General features: G+C 46.1%; 1 protein-coding gene across 1 annotated transcript in view; it reads right to left on the bottom strand.

Annotated features, from left to right (window-relative positions):
• Window positions 1-7798, bottom strand: part of LOC309551801 (solute carrier family 2, facilitated glucose transporter member 11-like) — a 70427-nt gene extending 62629 nt beyond the window's left edge. Inside the window, exon 1 of the mRNA XM_082252494.1 lies at window positions 7727-7798. The gene's annotated coding sequence lies outside the window, so the exon portion shown is untranslated. The remainder of the gene's footprint in view (window positions 1-7726) is intronic.
• Window positions 7799-18592: the final 10794 nt, after the last annotated feature.

Raw genomic sequence — 18592 nt, 5'->3', positions numbered from 1 at the left:
CACGAAGCAGAATACCCGGTTCAATTGGCCTCCTGAAGCCCAGACTGCCTTTCTAACCTTGAAAAGGCTCTTTACAACTGCTTCCATCCTGAGTCACCTGAATCCTGCCCTTCCTTACCTTCTCGAAGTAGATGCATCAGAAGTGGCCGTGGGGGCAGTTATTTCGCAAAGGCAGGGTACTAAAGATCTCATACATCCTATAGCCTTCTTCTCTCGTAAACTTTCCCCAGCAGAAAGGAACTATGACGTTGGCGATCGGGAACTTCTGGCCATTAAGGCTGCCCTTGAGGAGTGGAGGTACTTGTTGGAAGGGGCAACGCATCCTATCCTCATCTTCACAGATCACAAGAATCTTGAGTATTTAAGAGCTGCTAAACGGCTGAGGCCACGTCAGGCACGTTGGGCATTGTTTTTCTCAAGATTTTCCTTCCATATTACCTACCGGCCGGGATCTAAAAATGTCAAGCCAGATGCGCTCTCCCGCATGTTTGATGATCCAAAGGAAGTGCCAGTACCCGACACCATCCTGTCCGCAGGTAATTTTTTGTTATTACAGACCAACCTGATGGCCCAAATAAAGCAAGCTTCTGCAAAGAATCTCTGTCTCCCTGAGGTGTCCCTGGTACCCAGAGATGGGTTATTATGGCTTGAAGACAAGATCTTTGTCCCTGAAGAGGTCCGAGTGACGGTTTTAGGGTTATGCCATGACCACCCTCTGGCGGGCCATTTTGGTACTCATAAGACCCTGGATCTATTAAAACGAACATTTTGGTGGCCAGATCTGGAACAGAGTTGCAGGGAGTACGTGAAGTCTTGTACCGTCTGTACCCGTAGCAAGTTTGTAAGAAACAAGGCGTGGGGCCTGCTCAGGCCACTACCAGTCCCTGACAGGCCTTGGAAGATGGTCGCCATGGACTTCATAGTGGAGCTTCCCCCCTCAGAGGGCTGTTCCGCCATTTTTGTGGTCGTTGATCGTCTATCTAAGATGGCCCATTTCTTGCCACTCAGGAATACGCCCACAGCCAAGGAGACCGCAGAAGTTTTTATTAAAGAGATCGTTAGGCTTCATGGGGTTCCTGCAAATATTGTTTCAGATAGAGGGGTCCAGTTTACCTCCCGCTTCTGGAAAGCCTTGTGCGACGCGTTGAAGATTGAGCTGTCCTTGTCTTCCGCCTACCATCCTCAGACTAATGGACAAACCGAAAGGACAAACCAGACGTTGGAACAGTATATCCGTTGTTTCACCACATTTGTCCAGGATGACTGGGTGGCCCTACTACCATTGGCAGAGTTTGCATACAACAATGCTAAACATTCTGCTACAGGGCAAGCTCCGTTCTTCGCAAACTACGGTTTCCATCCGTCCTTCTTACCGGACGTTCCCGCTGAACCCACAGTTCCAGCAGTACAGGATATCATTAGTTTCCTCAACCGCAATTGTAAACTGCTGCAGGATGCTATAATAAGGGCACAAGCAGCCTCTAAAAAATTTTTTGACAGGAAGAGGAGAGGGGAACTAATCCTTCAACCAGGTGACCAAGTATGGCTATCTACATGCAACCTCCGCCTAGCCTGTCCATCAAATAAATTGGCACCCAAGTTTATTGGACCCTTCCCGGTCAAGAGGAAACTCAACGAGGTCTCATATGAATTACACTTACCTGATTCTCTTAGAATTCATCCGGTGTTTCATGTCTCCTTGTTAAAACCTACAGTCCCTAACTCCTTCCCGGGCAGAAGCTCGGAACCACCCGAACCTGTGATTGTCGATGAGGAGGAAGAATATGAGGTGGAGGCTATTTTGGATTGCAGGAGGAGGAGAGGTCAATTACAATTTCTCATAAAGTGGAAAGGTTACGGCCTGGAAGAAAATTCCTGGGAACCAGAACGGAATATCCATGCTAAAGAACTGATCTATGCTTTCTTTCGCAGTCACCCACAAAAGAAAAACCTATTGGGCACCCGGAGGTTGCCCTTAAGGGGGGGGCAATGTTAGGAACACTCCCTGTGTACACTGAAGTGCTATCATGAATCTGCCAGTTAAGAGTTAACTTAGTGCAAAGTAATTGCACTAATTGGCAAAAGGCTGGCCTATTTAAACACCACAGCAGCACTGAGCCATTGCTGTCTTGTCTGCAGCTTTACCTGTACTTCCTGATTCTGAACCTGCTGTTTCCTGTTGACTTCCTGATCGACCTCCCGGCTTGTCCACTACTTCGTCTGCTTGCTGCCCGCCCTGACCTTGGCTCGTTCCTGTGACCACTCTCCTGCCTTATCCTTGTCGGCTTATCTGCTTCCGATTCTGGACGTGTTCACCTCCTGGTGGGGCAACCCTGGGGACCGCGACCTGGTGTTAGCTTGCAGCGCAGTCTATCCCCACCATCAGGGGCTCTAGTGAAAACCAGCTAGCACTTAGACTCCGCACCTCAGACTAGCCCGTGTCTACCACCAGTGTGACCCGTCCGTGTTCCTGTTGTACCAGATCCCACGAGGCTACCTCTGCACGTCAGGCTCAGCCACCAGCACCATTACAGGTAGTTACAAGCTGGGATGTGTCCCCTGATTGGGCTTCCGACACTGCCCTATGAGAATCCTCTCACAGGAGCCAGTGGGGAGACTCCCCCTTCAGCAGGCACATCTGGAAACCATGACACCCTACCTAACAAATCACAGCCCTGCTGTTAGGCAGACAAGGCCCACTATATCTTTACCTAGCACCTACCTGTAGGATGCTACAGGTAGTAGCATTATTCTGGCACTGTTATCACTCAACAGGCAAGGTGAGCAGTGTGGGACACTAAGGGGTAAATTCTTAAAAAAATGACATAGCCATTCATCAAGTGAATCTGCATGTACATTTGTTCTGTGTGAATTAGGCAAAAATGGTTGATTTTTAGGCTATTTTCTCTTCTGCACCAAAGTTCCTTTTTTAGGCCTCATGCATACTAGAGAGCTAAAAACTGCTGTAAAAATGCCAGACAAAAAACGCTAATGTTCTAGTGTCTTTTGCTGGCGTTTAGCTGTGTTTAGCCTAGTGTGTAAGCTATGTTTAGTAGCTGCAGTGTTAAGCAGCAGGCCAGGAAGCCTTAACAACGGAGGAGTCATGAGCTGTCAGCGGGCTTCCCTGCTGACAACTGAATGTAAAAAAAAAAAAACATTGCCGGCAATACATAAATGTGAAAAAAAACGGCGCGGGGGTCACCACCAATCTATACCAGGCCCTTTGGGTCTGATATAGATTTTAGGGGAACCCCACACTAAAGTTTAAAAAAAACGGCATGGGGTCCCCACAAAATCTGTACCAGACCCTTATCTGGGCATGCAGCCTGGCAGGCCAGGAAAGGGGGGAGAACGAGCAAGCGCTCCCCCCTCCTGAACCACACCAGGCCACATGCCCTCAACATGGGGGGTGCCCCCACACTCCAAAGCACCTTGCCCCCATGTTGATGGGGACAAGGGCCTCTTCCCCAAAATTCTGGGCTGTGGTTGTGGAGGTCTGCGGGCAGGGGGCTTATCAGAATCCGGAAGCCTCCTTTAACAAAGGGGCCCCTATCTCCCGGCCCCAACCCATGTAAATGAGTATGAATGCTGCTCACTCCTGCCCCTTTTCCTGGCCTGCCAGGCTGCATGCTCAGATAAGAGTCTGGTATGGATTTTTGGGGGGATCCCACGCCGTTTTTTTCACATTTTGGCATGGGGGTTCTCCATAAAATCATTCTAGACCCAAAGGGCCTGGTATGAATTGGGGGGGGGGGCACACAGTTTTTTTCACATTTTTGTATTGCCGACAATGGTTTTCGTTTTTCATTCAGCTGTCAGCAGGGAAGCCAGCTGACATCTGATGACTTATTTGTTTCCCGGCCTGCTCCAAAACAACCAGCTAATCCCTGGTTATTAAGGACGCCGGCTTCCTCCGCATAAAAAGTAAAAAAAAAACTGCTAATCACTGGGCACCGGCGTTTCACAGGAGTTTACAGGACTTTATTAGTGTTTAGGAGCTGTCAGCGTTTTTTCTGCCAAAACGCTGCTGCTCCAGAACGCTGGTTTTTTTTTACAGCTTCTAAACGCCTATGCCACTAAAAGCTCCTAAAAACCTTTGTGTGCATAGACACATGGAATAACATGGAGAGGCGTTTTAAAGCTGTAAAAAAAAAAAAAAAAAACGTCTGACGCTGCTAAAAGCGGCAGCAAAAATGCCCTGTGTGCATGAGGCCCTATAGGCAGCAGTAAAATACCAGGTTTTGGCCACTAGATGGAGCTGAGGCGCCCAACAAAAGTTTTCCTTCTGCTTAGTGACCACAGGAGTTGCTTGCTTGGCACTGCTGTCATTCACAAAATGCCTTGTATTTTCATAATGAATTCAAGGCATTCTCAGGGAGGTGATGTCACAATTTCCACATGGTCCAATCATAGAATTCCTTGTGCAAGTCTTTCTGCGAGTGGCGGCAGTGCAAAGACTTTCTGTGGTCACTGTGCGGAAGGGAAGCCTTGTGATTGTCAGAAGATTGTGACGATCACTGTAGTAGGGGCAACTACTGGAGTAATTGTCTTTTTCCATCAGAGGTCCATCAAGTTTGAGATATCCATACTTACACTGATACAAGCTGGGCTAATGTAACTATGCAATAAAGATTATACCTAGACTTCAGTTTTAAAGAGGACCTTCCTTCCCTGTACTCTCATGCCTAGTGTGGTCAGTTATTAATAGGAAAACAGAGGGACAGGCCCGAACACCAGGGATTTCACACAAAGGAACCGATACAAAGAGAACAGGATACTTGTTCATGCAAGTATATGGTATAGCAGGCATGTATCTGGAATATGACATGTTGGGTTTACACAAGTTTCTACACAAGTGTAGAAATATTATTTATCTTACAGAGGGCTTTTTTTTCAGCCGAAACGTGACGGGATGGCGTTCTGGCACCTCCAGAAGCCCTCTCCTCTCTTTTACTACTTTACAAATGTGAGTGTTATTTTATGTATTGTTTAATACATTTTCAAAACGGGATTACACTATTCTGAGTCTTCCTTCCTATGGTCCCATTCATACTGGCCCATCGAGGAAAGATTGATCACTGGAGTCTGAAAGACCAGCCTTACAAGAAAGATCCCACTCCACACTGGACTAAGTGCGTTTGACCCACATGCAATATTGCTAAGGGGTCCTGGCAGTCTGGTAAGTGGAAGTATCCATGGGGAGTGCACCCTCACACCATTGCACCTTATTTTTTGGTACGGATTGTCACTAATATGCAATAAGGAGCACCTAAGCACATTGCACTTTCACTGGCAACTTGCTTAAAGCATTGAACTTTGTTTGGGACCTTATTAATTAATTTATTTATATGTATACACTATTGCACTTTTCACTGGCAACTTGCTTAAAGTATTGAACTTTTTTTGGGACTATTTATTTATTTAAGAAATTATATGTATGCACTATTGTAAGTTCTATAGATTGCTATTTATGCACTATTCAATCTGCTTTTGAAGCACTTTATTTTTTATAACATATTTCAGGGTGTCATTTTATTGCGATTTTGCACATATGCACAGTTGGACCATTGCACTTTTCCTTATTTACATATTATTATACATATTTTAAGCACCCATCACTTTATATACCCTAATTTGCGCTGTGTATTATTTTTGTCATTTCTAAAAATACTAGTAGTTTTGAACAGCAGCATTTAGGATTGAGGGTTAATTTATATCCATAGCGCAGTATCATCTACAATTTTCAGAGGGTGATCTTTGGACGGGGGGAAAGGGGAGAGGAGGACCTGTAGATGGGGGGGAAGGTGAGTTGCGGATGAGGGGGAGAGAAGGAAAGCTGTGGATTGGGGAAGGAGAAGATGAGCTTTGGATGGGAGGAGAGAAGGTGAGCTGTGGATGGGCGGAAAAGGGTGACCTGTGGAATGGGGTGAAGTGGGTGACCTGTGGATGGGGGGGAGAGGGTAACTTTTGGATGGGGGGTGGGGGGAGAGGGTGATCTGTGGATGAGGGGAAGGTAAGCTTCGAATGAGGGGGAGAGAAGGAAAGCTGTGGATGGGGGAAAGAGAAGGTGAGCTTTGGATGGGAGTAGAGAAGGTGAGCTGTGGACAGGGGGAGAGGGTGAGCTGTAGACAGGGGGAGAGGGTGAGCTGTGGATGAGGGAAAGGTGAGCTTCGAATGAGGGGGAGAGAAGGAAAGCTGTGGATGGGGGAAGGAGAAGGTGAGCTTTGGATGGGAGTAGAGAAGGTGAGCTGTGGACAGGGGGAGAGGGTGAGCTGTAGACAGGGGGAGAGGGTGAGCTGTGGATGAGGGAAAGGTGAGCTTCGAATGAGGGGAAGAGAAGGAAAGCTGTGGATGGGGGAAGGAGAAGGTGAGCTTTGGATGGGAGTAGAGAAGGTGAGCTGTGGACAGGGGGAGAGGGTGAGCTGTAGACAGGGGGAGAGGGTGAGCTGTGGATGAGGGAAAGGTGAGCTTCGAATGAGGGGAAGAGAAGGAAAGCTGTGGATGGGGGAAGGAGAAGGTGAGCTTTGGATGGGAGTAGAGAAGGTGAGCTGTGGACAGGGGGAGAGGGTGAGCTGTAGACAGGGGGAGAGGGTGAGCTGTGGATGAGGGAAAGGTGAGCTTCGAATGAGGGGGAGAGAAGGAAAGCTGTGGATGGGGGAAGGAGAAGGTGAGCTTTGGATGGGAGGAGAGAAGGTGAGCTGTGGATGGGCGGAAGAGGGTGACCTGTGGAATGGGGTGAAGTGGGTGACCTGTGGATGGGGGGGAGAGGGTAACCTTTGGACGGGGGGTGGGGGGAGAGGGTGAGCTGTGGATGAGGGAAAGGTGAGCTTCGAATGAGGGGAAGAGAAGGAAAGCTGTGGATGGGGGAAGGAGAAGGTGAGCTTTGGATGGGAGGAGAGAAGGTTAGCTGTGAATGGGGTTGCTGATTTTTTGCTGCACACTGTATGATACACACTCCATAGCACTGCACAATACGCACTCCTGTGTGTTATACACTCCTGTGTCCAGTATGTCAAGTGTGTTACACTTTCCTGAACCTTGCATTGTGCGTGAAACTCAGTTCTGAGCCTTGACCACACCCATTATTTAGCATCACTTTACTTCTCTTCCCCAAGAAGTGGCAGGATTGGGGGCGGGGGGGGGATCATATTGGGGGAGGGGAATTAAATGGGGAGGGCGGGTTCCTGCACCAATTCTCTGAGAAAAAAGAGCCCTGATCTTACGAAAAAATAATATGAATTATATTCAGTGCTGGTATCATTTAATTTCAGTGTCAGCCTTTCACAATGTAAAATATGTAATAATTGCATTAACTCTAGCCATAACCATTACTATCTATAACTAACTACAACAGTCATAAGCTCAGCTCCAATGTTACTTTCATGCCAAAAACAGCATGTGCCTATGATGCAAATCTTCAATGTAACCGCTGGGAACAGGGAAAAACCATTAGCTCTGCTGAAAACATTTAGTACCTCTGCAACTTTCAAACATTAATAAATACTTATCTTCTGTTTCTGTTGAAAATGCCAAACTATGTTTTCTGTTTGGCGTATCACCGCCTATAACTGCCATTATAAAAAATTAACATGCCTATTATTTCCAGCAAAGAAGAATCTTGCTTTATAGCCTATTTAAAGATTATGCTTTGCCGTCATTAATTATGTATTAAAGTTGAACGCCAGGCAGACCGCTAAAGGCATATTTAAAATATGTATTCCTTTACCTGCCATCTGATTCTGTACCGTTGTCTCCAATTCACATGCTTCTGTAACACTCTACAGTTGGGAAGATCTCTCTGCTCTTTCTTTCTTCAGCTCTACCTCTTTCTGGATCATCTTCCTGCTAATTGGATAGACAGTGATGAATTGTCCAATAAGCAGGCAAGAGATGGAGAAATGACAGAGAAAGCTGCAAAGCTGAACACACATATAAGGATGTCACATGACTTACTGCAGCGTGGCAAAGGTGTGTAAATCACAAGACTCGCTGAACAGAATGGCAAATTCTTTGTCATGCAAAACAGGATACATACTTGTTCTTCATATAATTTATATGTAATTATTATGTTTATATTTTCAATGTATAAGGGAACACTTTGAGATCTTCACCTTCTTCACTACCTTCATCATTTTATGTAAAGCCATATATAATTCCACCCCGACGGCTAATAAGGTAAAATATGCACCTAACCTGCTTTTGACTGGTCGTTTTTGGCTGTGAAGCGTTTGTTGGTGGAAAATCAGAAGATGGGGTGAGCAGAAAGTACATCCCCTACGTGTTGGGATGGACAAAGTAACGTGTAAGATAGATGAGGATTTTATTTTTAATGTTCACCTGTGGCTTTTAAAGCCCAGCCTTCTACATTTGTATTTAGCTTTGGAAACGGTGAGGGGAATTGTTAGAAATATAACATCATTTTATTGCTTGAAATATGAAAATAAAAATTTGAGGCACAGGCTTTATTATGCCCCAGGTAGTGGGCTCCTCAATAGTCCATGTGGAATTCCAAGCACTGCTTATGAAAGGTAAAAAGGAATGTTTCAAAGACCATAGCCAAGTTGAATAAGGATCTCATCTGGATTTCTGCCAAACACTGTGTCTTACAAATGTATGTCTCCTGGGGCTCTCTGTTCACATATTAATCAGCCCTGAGGAAGGGCACCCAAATCCATTAAACGTGTTGGGTTACCTTTAGATCTTTGTTTAATTTTCTATATGATTAAGGAGACAGGAGCTTATTCCAATCTCATTATTTATCTTGGCTGTGAGCTATTGTCTTCTCTTAATATCCACTTTCCTTCTTACCAACTTTATATTGTTGTCTGTGTTTCTATTCAGAAAAAGTCTGATTTCCTATATATTTGATGGGTGTATGGTTAATTAGATATGGAAGGGAAACCTCTGTAATGGGGACACAAACAGCATTAAAGATACATTTTCTAGTAGCATGGTGAAGAGTAAAAATCTTTGTACAATGTTTATTGATGTTTGTTTCCCACCTCGGAAGGTTCCTCCACATTCCTATGCAGGTGACTGGTGCCAGAACAAGAAGTGGGTGAAATAAGAACACAGACATCAAAATCCCTTGTGATAGCAAAAAAGAGAAGTGAAAAAAATGTAAAAAAATAAGAATAATATAAAAAAATGTAAAAGCACCTCTCTCCCCCTGTGCTCACACACAAATGCAAGCACACGCCTAGGTCCGGAATGCATAGGTAAACAGTGACAACGTCATAGTGAGAGCAATAATTCTAGTGCCAGGGGGTCCCCAGTACCAGGCATATGGACTATCATTCCTGGAGGCATTTCTACATAACAGTTCAAGTGTGGTACCAGGCAGGGCCGCTGATAAGGCAGTACAGCCAGCCCTCCTGTACTGGGCCTGGGCCCGGGCCCCATCAGTTAAAAACGGGGGCCCAGGCACCTGCTGAGCAGGAGGGCAAGCTGTACTGTCTTATTGAAGACACCAACCCTTGTCTGCCTCCCCCTGCAGAGCTGGCAGCTTCTCCTCCTCTCCCTCCCTCTGGCTGCACTGCAGGGGGATGTTTCAGGATGGAGAGTGGGGAAGGAGCCAGTAAATGTAATTTACTGGCCCCTTCCTTTTCTGAATGAACAGTGAGTGATCAGTACCAATCACTCCTGTGTTCATTCATTACTGAAGCATAAAACTGTGTTTACTATGCTTCACGTTGTCAATGAGCAGGAAGCCTCACAACGTTCCTATTCATTTATATGAGCAGCTGAGGCTGTAGCGAAAGGGACTGATAAAATCTATGTCCTCAGTTACTTTCGGCTGCAGAAGGGTAGGTCCCTGTCTGGTAGACTGTATGGGCCCCCGTGATTTCTAACAGCAGCCTTGGTGCCAGGTATATGGACTATTATACCCTGAACACTTCCAGTGTGTGAGTTCCTACATGGCACAGGGACATGCAATATTAAAAGGGATGGATTGTTGGCAGGTGCAGTTAGCTTGTCTACCACGAGGTGGCTCTGTTACTATGGTAAAGGGAAAGTTTCAATTAGGTGTTAGCTTCCCTAGTAGGTAAAAGCCCCATCTGGTGCTGTATTGGGTGAGGTTAGTGTCCACATAAATGACAGTGGTGGGTGGAGCTCAAGGTAGAAGGGACATGGGAGTGAGATACCCCAGAACTGCTAAGATATAGTTTCCTGCAATGCTGATATAAAGGGCCCTTCAATGAAGAGAGATAACACCGCTCAGGCTAGTCAAAGTCCACGTTCAAGGTGGGTGCTGAACCTCGGCTCGCCACCAGGAGAAGCGTGAAAGAAGAAAATGGTCGCACACCACCATGGAATCCAATCCAATCCTACCTAGTGAACAAGCACGTAGCAGTCGTGTGAAACGCATCTACTGTCCTACTCTGCTGTACCTTGTACCACTTATGTGAATAATGGAACTTTTCTTCATTGGATTCCGCGGTGGTGTACGAACATTTTCTTCTTTCATGCTAAAGGGCCATTTGCAGGGCTGAAGTCCCAGGCGAGGTGTTACAGAACATGAACGAAATTGCTGCAGTCACCCTACCTTCCCTGGCCTTATTCTGCAGGTTCTACAGCAGGGCCTATATAACCTTGAAGGCCTGGACAGGGTCCATGTGAGTAGTGGTGAAGCCTGGGAGTGAGTGTGCCATCTGGGAGTATGCCCAGCTGGACGGAGCTATGGAAGGGACATTGGGAAGAGGAAGGTATACTAAAGAATGGAGCTTTTAAAGATGCCCAGTGGGAGAGGCGAAAAACATCAAGCGAGGACAGTCAGTGAAGAGCATTTCATAGCTGGAACGCACACGCCGAGGCGTCAATTTGATGTACATAGATACTTTTTACTATTCATGTGAATGTAACTGCAATTGCTTTTTAAAATTACACTATGGAAATTTAGATAATCCTTCATTGCATTGAAGAAAAGGAGAAGGAGAAAGGGAGAAACAATTGATCTGAATACCTTAATACCCTTTATGCCTGTTTGACTTAGAGAGTCGACTACTGTCGGTGAGTGGGGGAGCACGCCGCTGTGGAACTTCACGGAAAAATAACTTATCACCTATATTTGGACACTGCACTCAGCACTTTATATTTTTGAGAACCTTATATGTTTATGGACTATATGAACTGTGATTAACACTTAAGATGTTTTCGTCATGTATGTTACATAGTTACATAGTTACATAGTTAGTAAGGTTGAAAAAAGACATCAGTCCATCCAGTTCAACCCATGATGTGTGTGTGTGTTTGCTGTTAACCGTACATTGTGTACCCCTGTATGTTGTGGTCTTTAAGGTGCCCATCTAATAGTTTTTTGAAACTATCAATGCTCCCTGCTGATACCACTGCTTGTGGAAGAGAATTCCACATCCTTACCGCTCTTACAGTGAAGAACCCCTTACGCACTTTAAGGTTAAACCGCCTTTCCTCTAGTTTTAGTGAGTGGCCACGTGTCTTGTTGTATTTCCTTTCTCTGAACAGTTTGTTCCTTATGCTAGGGTCGCCAGTACAGTATTTGTACATTGATATCATATCCCCCCTCAGTCGTCTCTTCTCCAGAGAGAATAAGTTCAGTGCTTGTAGTCTTTCCTCATAGCTGATGTCCTCCATTCCCCTAATTATTTTTGTTGCCCTTTTTGTTGTCATTTTTGTTTAATAATTTCTTAAAAGCTGATCATGATTCTTTAAGGATTCATAGATAAATGAAATCTGTGGATGTAAAAGAACACAGAGATTTGGCACAAGAGCACTTTATGCAATAGTAATAACTTGAATAAGTTTGATTGGTAAACACACAACACAGATAGGTGACCAATAGCATTGCAGTACTTTTAAAACTGATATTAAAGAAAGCACCTTGATCCCCCCTCACCCTCAACTATAGATCCAGTAAATTGGTGAAGGTAACTTACAGCTGTGGAATTAGTATACAAAGGGAAGCAGTCCCAACTCTGTGGTGCTTCCAAGGAGGAGAATGAAGGTGTCAAGGGAAGATGGTTTAAGGATGTGTTCCTGTGATCTGCGCTGAAATGACTGCTACAGAATGTATAATCTGGCTTGTGGCAATCCACGCTGAGGATTCTGCTAGTATGTCAATATGAAATGTCACCGAAAAGTTACGGTCAAGTGCAGGAAAACACATTTGTATGTGGACATTCCTTTTTTTTTTTTTTAAATATTAAGGCTTCTGGCTGGGGATGTCATGAACGGGCCACAGGCCAGAAGTATGACCCAATATAGCGAAGAGTTTCTCAGCAATAAATAGAAGCGAGACGGGAACTTGCACAGTTTGGCGCCAATACCAGCCCAATCGTATTCCCCCTTACATGATGGAAAAGAAAAAAACAGATTTTTTTAGAATTCCATGTGTAATAATATAATTTACTGTTTGCCTTTTTCACTATTTAAAGAAACAGGCAAAGAAAAAAAAGAAAATACAATGCCTGAAAAATATGTAATTTTTTATGTTCATTTATGCTGAATTTTTATGTTGTTCTCTGTGTTTGCTGCCCCTGGTTTGCAAAGGCAGAGCCAGTTTTTACAACTGACTATTGATTTTTTGTTCGTTATCTACTTATTAATGGCCAGCTTTAGTTGCTGGTTACATTAACCACTTAAGGAACGGAAGGTTTTACCCCCTTAATGACCAAGCCATGTTTTGCAATTTGGCACAGCGTAACTTTAACTGGTAATTGCACAGTCATGCAATGCGTTACCCAAACAAAATGTATGTCCTTTTTTCCCCACAAATAGACCTTTCTTTTGGTGGTATTTGATCACCACTGGGATTGTTATTTTTTGCGATATAAATGAAAAAAGACCGAAAATTTTGAGGAAAAATTACATTTTCTACTTTTTCTTATAAAAATATGAAATAAACTAAACTTTTGTCATACATTTAGGCCAAAATGTATGTAGCTACATGACTGATAAAAAAAATCTCAATAAGTGTAAATTTATTGGTTTGTGCAAAAGTTATAGCGTCTACAAACTATGGTGTATATACTGCAATTTACGTAGCTTTTACTTTCTGACTCATTTCTTGAAGTGCTAAAATGGCGGTACAGTACAAAACCACCCCAAATTACCCCTTTTTGGAAAGTAGACACCCCAAGGAATCTGCTGAAAGGCATGTTGAGTCCATTGAATATTCAATTTTTATTCACAAGTGTTTGCTCAAACCACCAGCGCACCGTGACCAACATCGCTGCCCAATAATAGTGACGAAAATTGGGCATTTCCAATCCCCCAAAAGATAGTGGAAGTTGCAGGGTACTCTTGGCTATTCTCGGGGTAGAGCCCGCCCAGACAAAGCCCACCAGGACTCAATCCAGCTTAGCGAAGAAAGCGTTAGGGATTGGTATCGGGGTATTTCTAAATACATACAGGAATTTGGGCAGGAAAATCATCTTAATCAGGTTGACCCTGCCCACTGGTGTTAAAGACTTCCAGATCTGGCAGCGGGCAATTATTTGTTGCAGGATAGGATACACATTATCTTCTAGATGACAGGAAAGCTCCCTCTGTACCTCAATCCTAAGATAGCGGAACCTCGTGAACCATTGCAAGGGCACCAAAGAAGAGGCAGGAGGGGGGGTCGGCGAAAGAGAGAATAAGAGAGATTCCCCCAGTTTATGCGAACACCAGAAAAGGAGCCATATTGATCAAGAATCGTCAACGCCAAACCCAGGGAATCTGCCACGTCAGGTAGGTACAAAAGCGCATCATCCGCATAGAGGGAGATTTGTTCTAAAATGGGGCCCATCTGCAACCCCCCCAAAGTAGGAGCGGACCTGAGCAGTATGGCCAGAGGCTCTATAGCAAGGGAAAATAGGCCAGGGGACAGCGGGCGTCCCTGCCTAGTCCCACGGCACAGCAAGAAGCTGGGCGAAAGAGTTCCATTAGTACGAACTCTAGCCCTAGGAGCCTCATACAGAAGCTGCAGCCACGATATAAATTTGGGACCAAACCCGAATCTGGCGAGGACTCCACAGAGGAACCTTCACTCCACCGAGTCAAAGGCCTTTTCCGCGTCCAGAGAGGGCACGACACCAGCAGAGCCGGTCACCCCGTGTGGGAAATATTAGTATACAGTCGATGTACATTAACATCTGTACCCTTACCCGGCATAAATCCCATTTGATCCCCATGAATAAGATGACCGAATTGAGCCGCATAGCTAAGATCCTTGCAAATACCTTGGCATCCACATTGATAAGGAAGATCAACCTGTACGAGGCGCAGCGCTTGGGTCCTTCCCCGGTTTCGGCAACACCACTATCACCACCTCTGACATTGAGGTTGGGAGGCAACCCCCCCAGTAGCTCATGGAGATGGGGAGCCACTACATCTTTGTTGGTCTTATAAAACTCCACCGGTAGACTGTCAGGGCCTGGCGTTTTGCCCGATTGGAGGGAGGCAATGGCCTTGGTGACCTTCTTAAGGGTAATCTGGCCATCCAGCCTGTCCCTGCTCACGTCAGTAAGCTGTGGAAAGCCTATATCAGCGAGGAAGTCACGCAGGCTATCGTGAGAGTAGACACTTTAGAGGTATACAACCGCTCATAGTATTGGGCAAATTGGGCATTTATGTGACACGGGTCAGAGTAAAGGGTTTCATTGTCATTCCTGATATTTGCAATCACAGTGGTGGCAGAGCGCTCCCTTAACAACCAGGCCAGCATTTGTCCAGCCCTCTCCCCTTGTTCAAATATTTGCTGGGACTGTGACAGGAGAAGTTTTTTACAGGCTGTAGCCAGCAAAATGGCTATTTCCCTCTGCAGGGCCTGTAAAGCAGCATAGGTATCCCCAGCCCGGCCATATCTAAATTCCAGTACCAGAGCCCTCCCCTTGGCACCCTCCAGGGCAAGGGTAGAATCCCGTCTGGCCCGTCCAATCACCCATTGGTATGCCCCCCCGGGCAAAAGCCTTTAAATGCATCCCAAGAGATCGATGGAGAGGCAGACTCAGCATTATGCATCCAGTAGTCCGACAGTTCAGAGGAAACCACAGGGACCACCCGCTCATCAACCACCACAGCCCCGCACCAGGTGCAACCCCAAGTGCAAGCCTGACAAGCACCGGGGTGTGATCAGAAACCGGGGTAGGATAGTAACCTCCTGCTATTTAGCTAACAATGGGGCAGTAAGATAAACTAAATCAATCGGGGAATATGTGGCATAGGTTGCAGAGTGACACGTGAACTGCCTTACCAACGAGTGCTTCCACCTACAGACATCCACCAAACCCAAGGCCTCAGCCCAGCAGGACAGAGGAGAGTCAGCAGACCCCCCAGGAGTAAATTTATCCAGTAACGGATTAGGGGGCATGTTGAAACCCCCAGCCACCACCAGGGTCGCCGCGGGGTATAGAGCAAGGAGTGGAGTCAGCCGGTGGAGCAAAGTCAGTTGTCCCGGAGGAGGCATGTAGAGCCCCACAATAACCATTTCCAAACCCTCAAAGAGAGCATGCAGCACAACATATCTCCCCTTGGGGTCCAGGGGAAGATCCAGGAGGCTGAAGCGAAGGGTCCTATGAACTAAGATACTCACCCCCCTAGAATAAGAGTAATGAATGGAGTGGTAATTGGACCCAGGCCTTCTTCAGGGCCAGAACCCTACGTGCGGTGAGGTGAGTCTCCTGCAGAATACAGATATGAGGGCGGTACCGCTGCAGGAAGTTGAACACAAGGGACGGTTTCAATTTAGAATTCAACCCCCGAACATTCCACGAAATAATGGTAGTGAAAGCCATGATCAGTCAAAATCAAAAAGGGGAAGCCTCCAGATGAACACCTGGAACCTCCTGAGAGGGGTCAAACCCCCCATAGTGCACCGAGCCTGAAAATATAGTAGGGAAACAAGGGGAAGAGAAGAGTACCCCCCCCCCCTACAAGCACATCATACATTGTACCATACTGTGACAAAACATAAAGAAACAAAATCCCCCCCACCCGCACCCCCCCCCCAACATGGGTGTGCTTCAATCCCAAAATCCAGCAAGCATAGCAATAGCCAAATGGGGTCATGTGCCGCAGGGCACCAAAGGTGGCAGCAGACGTTACAGCACCACAGTCTCCAAACCAGTATAGCTGCCAGCAGTGAAGCCGGATAGACGATCTCTCCAGAACAGGAAGTAGACAGAACAGGAGCTTCTCCCAGAAAGTCCCGGGGGCACAGTCTTAAACAGGTTGCAAACTGAACAGTCAAGAAAATAAAAAATAAAAAGGGAAGGGATGAATGGGCCAGCAGATCTTCAAAATAGAGAGGCACGAACAGGGCTCAGCAACAGCAGAACGAAGAGTTCCCAAGCCCAAACCCACTGAGGGATAGTACTCACGGCAGTATGAACCGTAGGCAGGGAAAAACACCATCAATCCCAACAGCTTCAGGACAGCCGAAAGTAGACAACTAAAGAGCAGCAAATCAGCAGCAGACACCAAGTCTATGATCTGGCTCTGGGAAGGGATTCCAGCCACTGCAAGGTGTCTTCAGGGGAGGTAAAGAATTTCATAGTTTCTCCATCTTGAACCCGCAGCCTGGAAGGAAACAGCATGCTGTACTAGATGCTGCGGTTGCGGAGCTGCAACTTGGCCTGGTCAAATGATCCCCTCATCCGCTGGGTGTCGATCGAGTAGTCCGGGAAGATCATTAACTTTGCCGCCTCATAGTGGAGGGAGTCTAGCTTCCTGGCTTCTCAGAGCAGCAGGTCACGGTCCCGGAAATTTAACAAGCGCAGTATAAGAGTATGCGGAGGGGCTCCAGGGGGGCCGTGGGTTGCTTGCATTCTATTTGCTCGCTCCACCACGAAAAATGGGGAGAACTGGGCCTGTGGCAGAAGTGTACAGAGGAACTGCTCCGTAAAAAATCACAGGGTCAGCCCCTCCAGATCACTCCGGCAGGCCCACTATGTGGAGGCTATTCCTCCTATTCCAGTTCTCGGCATCTTCTGCTCTGGATTCAAGGGCTTTAACCTTAGTGGCAAGCGTGCGGATGGCGGTATCATGATTGTGGAGGAGGTCCTCCGACTCACCAACCCTGCGCTCAGCCTCCGCCAGCCTTTTGCGGAATTTGTCCATGTCCCTGCGGATCAGCCCAATATCCATTTGCACCGAATTGATCTTCCCGGTCAGGGCCGACTGGCAGGATGTGATTGCCTGCACCAGAGCCGCAAAGTTCCCCTGTTCCACCAGGGCCGGCTCAGTATCCTCCGCCTGAGTCGCCATATTGAGTAGAGTGGCGGGAAGACTTCCTGCCCCGCCAGCAGCCGAGGAAGAATGCCTGGATTTAGCAGGGGTACGGAGGGTGGACGAGTCCCTATTCCTCGTCTTAGTCGTCATAAGCGATGAGGCAGCAGAAGGAACAATCAGGGGGCAATGACCTGCAGAGAAAACGGGTGAACGGGTGAAAAGAGGCAGCAGGTTCCAGAGCCTTAGCAATGAGCGCCCGCTGCAGGGGCCATCTTGGACACGCCCCCTACAGGTTACCACTTTAGATTTACAGAGGGGGTCTACTGCTAGAATTACGGCCCTCGATCTGACATTCGCGGTGATACCTCACATATGACACGAGATCGATGCTTGCTTTTGCCTTTGCGCCCAAACCTTGAGGGACAGGGGTGCTTTAATTTTTATTATTATATATTTTACTTTTTTTTTTTTTTACACCTTCTCTTTCATATTTTCTTTAATCATTTTTATTGTTATCACAGGGAATGTAAATATCCCCTATGATAGCAATAAGTAATTACAGGTACTCTTTTTTTAAAAAACATTGGAGTCTAGCTGACGGAACCACCGGCTGCATTCTCGTGTTACCCGGTAGGACAAAAGAGCCCGAGAAAACCTTGAACCTAATTAGCCACTAGGATTGCTTTTACATGAAAGCCGACTGCTGACTGTAAAAAAACAATACCGAGATGATGCCTAAACCTGCAGGCATCATCCTGGTATGACCAATAAAAACCCAGCGATGTACCAGTACGTTGCTGGTCCTTGTTGGACATATATGGAAAGGTTCTTTTTTTTTTCATGCAGCCTGTGGATTCCTCCATTCACATTGATCGATGTGGATAAAGAAATCTCTGCCAGAAAGTGTGTGGTATGCCCAGCATTAGACCTCCCAGTACCCACCCACTTCTATGATGGGCATACATGCAATGTTCTTTTTTTCGTTCAGCCGATGGGCTGAACAGAAAAAAAAGAACATAACAGGTTCCTCCATTCACATTGATCGATGTGGATGAAGAAATCTCTCCAAAGAAAAGAGTAAAAAAAATATATGGCGAAGCATAGTGGAGACTCGCCCTCTGTGTCCACCCCATTCCCTATGCTTCGCGGCTTCGCCATATATGCTCTTTTTTTTTAACTGCGGTGGTGAAATCACCTCCTACAGTGCTGCAATCATTGATTTACGTATATATGCTGAAAGCAATTGAGAAAGACAGTATTCCCACACACTCAGTGCCCAGTGTCAGTGGCCATCATCCCTGGTTAATATGTATACAAAGAAAATTCCCCTTTTGGAATGGGACTGTAAATGCCACTAGACACTGTGTATTGTACAAACAAAGTAGCTTTATTGAAATTACAA

Source organism: Pelophylax lessonae (genome assembly GCF_965119305.1).
Source record: "Pelophylax lessonae genome assembly, chromosome: 1".
Taxonomy (NCBI): Eukaryota; Metazoa; Chordata; class Amphibia; order Anura; family Ranidae; genus Pelophylax; species Pelophylax lessonae.
This window is presented reverse-complemented; position numbering and strand designations above follow the sequence as displayed.